The following is a 2,364-nucleotide window of genomic DNA, read 5'->3' as shown; positions in this document are numbered from 1 at the left end:
TTGGGAAATGAATGGGATTAATGCCCGGGTAAAAGAGACCCCCCAAAAGTTTCCCCCTCTCTCTATCATGTGAAGACACAGGGAGAAGACAGCTGCCCATATATGAACCAGGACACAGGTCCTTACCAGACATCAAATCTGCCAGTGCCTTAATCTTGGACTTCCCAGCCCCTAAAACTGATAAATAATTTTCTATTATTTACAAGCCACCCAGTCTATGGTATTCTGTTATAGCAACAGGAACAAACTCAGACACCAACTAATCTGGAAACATTCTGCTTACACAGTCACATGTATGTTGCTGGGTTTATGACATTATTATCTTCCATTTTCACCCAAGACACCTGTATTAATTCCCTAGAACTGCCATAACAAACTACCACAAACCGGGTGGCTTAAAACAACAGAAATTTATTTTCTCACAGATCTGAAAGCTAGAAGTTTTAAACTGAGGTTTCAGCAGAGCTATGTTCTCTCTCCTAGCTGCTGGTAGTTGCCAGCAATCCTTGGTGTTCCTTGGTGCTATGGTCTGAATGTTTGTTCCCTCCCAAATCTATTTGTGTTGAAAATCTAACCCCAAAGGTGATAATATGAATAGATGGGGCCTTTGGGTGTTATTAAATCATAAGGATGGAACCCTCATGAATAAGATTAGTGCCTTATAAAGAGGCTTCAGAGTGATCCCTAATCCCTTCCATGAGAGAATACAATGAGAGGTTTGTGACCCAGAAAAGAGGCCTCACCCAACCATGCTGGCACTCTGATCTTGGACTTCCAGCCTCCACAACTATAAGAAGTAAATTTCTATTCTCTCTAAATTACCCAGTCTGTGGTCCTTGGTTATAGCAGCCCAAACGGATTAAGACACTTGGCTTGCAGCTGCATCACTCCAATCTCTGCCTCTATCGTGACATGGCATCTTCTCCTCTGTGTATCTGTGTCTTCACATAGTGTTCTCCTCTCTGAGTTATCTGTCTCTGTATCATTTTTCCTCTTCTCATATAGACATCAGACATATTGGATTTAGGGGCCACCCTAATCCAGTTTGACCTCAGCTTAACTAATTTTTTTTTTAGGTGAGGCAACCCTTGGTTGACCTCACAGATTACAAGGATCTTGTCATCTTACAATCCTTTTTTTTTTTTTCACCTATAGCACCTAGTCTTCCTAGGTGGTCTCCCATCCAAGTACTAACCAGGCCTGACCCTGATTAGCTTCCAAGATCAGACAGGATCTGGCTTGCTCAGGTCAGGGTAGTATGGCTGTAGACCAGCTTAACTTACATCTTAATTCATCTGCAAAGGTCACATTCACAAGTACCAGGAGTTAGGACTTCAACATATCTTTTGGGGAGACACAATTCAACCTACAACAACAATAAACAGTCAATCAATCAGTTGATTGGTACCATATAAATTGGGCATTTACATAACTGCTCCAGGCCCTATGGGTTAAACAGAAAAATCTAGGCCAAAGATGTCATTTTTCCCCTCGAGAAGTTTGGAGGTGGGCAGTTATTATAAAAATAATTTGAAAGACCATTAAGTGCTATAAAAACTCACATCAGTACTGTTTACAAGGTTAAAAAATGGGGGGGAACCTAATCATCCAATTAAAAGGGTGTGTAAAAGCAGGAGGACCAACCCAATCCTTGTTTGCCCTGGACTTCCCAATAAAAGTGATATGTCCTGAGAACCCTCTCAGACCTAGGCAAATGGGGATGGTTGGTCACCTTACGGCACTATAGTTGAATATTATGCAATTTTCATTTTAAAAATTTGCTAACAAAGATTTTTAAATGATATGAAAATTTTGTAATATAATGTTAAGCAACAAAAAAGAACAGAATTCAAAATGTTATAAGCGGTATCATTGTAATCATGAAAATTACAAAATTGTTTCGGCAAAAAATAAAGAAACTGATACAAGATATGCCAAAAGGTTAACTGCAGTTGCCTCTGTATAGTGGGATTATGAAAAGTTTTCTTTTGTGCTTCTTTACACTTTCTTCAGTGTAACTCTTCAAATTTTCTATGGATGAATATGTATTGCTTAATCAGGAAAAAGATTAAGGAAAAAGTAATAAATTTCTGGATGGAAATTAGCCTCCTAAATTCCTACTACTTTTACTCTCAGAGAATAATTAAAATAACAGCTCTTAATGAGCATTTACTTCATGCCAAACACTGCTATTCATTTAATCATTATTCCTTACAATAAAACTGCAACGTAAGTACTGACATTATCACCATCTTTCATATAAAGGCACTATAGCTCGCAGAGGTGATGTGGAAGTGCTACATTCAAGCCCCTAATCTGAATGACTGCTCTCTCCTCTGAGAGAGCCTTACTACATGATCAGAG

The 2,364-nt window shown here is 38.9% G+C and overlaps 1 pseudogene; it reads right to left on the bottom strand.

Moving 5' to 3' along the window:
* Positions 1-1,146: 1,146 nt before the first annotated feature.
* LOC120599152 (uncharacterized) lies at positions 1,147-1,270 on the bottom strand (annotated as a pseudogene).
* Between the last annotated feature and the right edge of the window lie 1,094 nt (positions 1,271-2,364).

This window comes from Pteropus medius, unplaced genomic scaffold (assembly GCF_902729225.1).
Source record: "Pteropus medius unplaced genomic scaffold, Ma_sr-lr_union100, whole genome shotgun sequence".
Classification (NCBI taxonomy): Eukaryota; Metazoa; Chordata; class Mammalia; order Chiroptera; family Pteropodidae; genus Pteropus; species Pteropus medius.
Note: the sequence above shows the minus strand (reverse complement) of the source record. Positions and strands in the feature narration are given on the sequence as shown.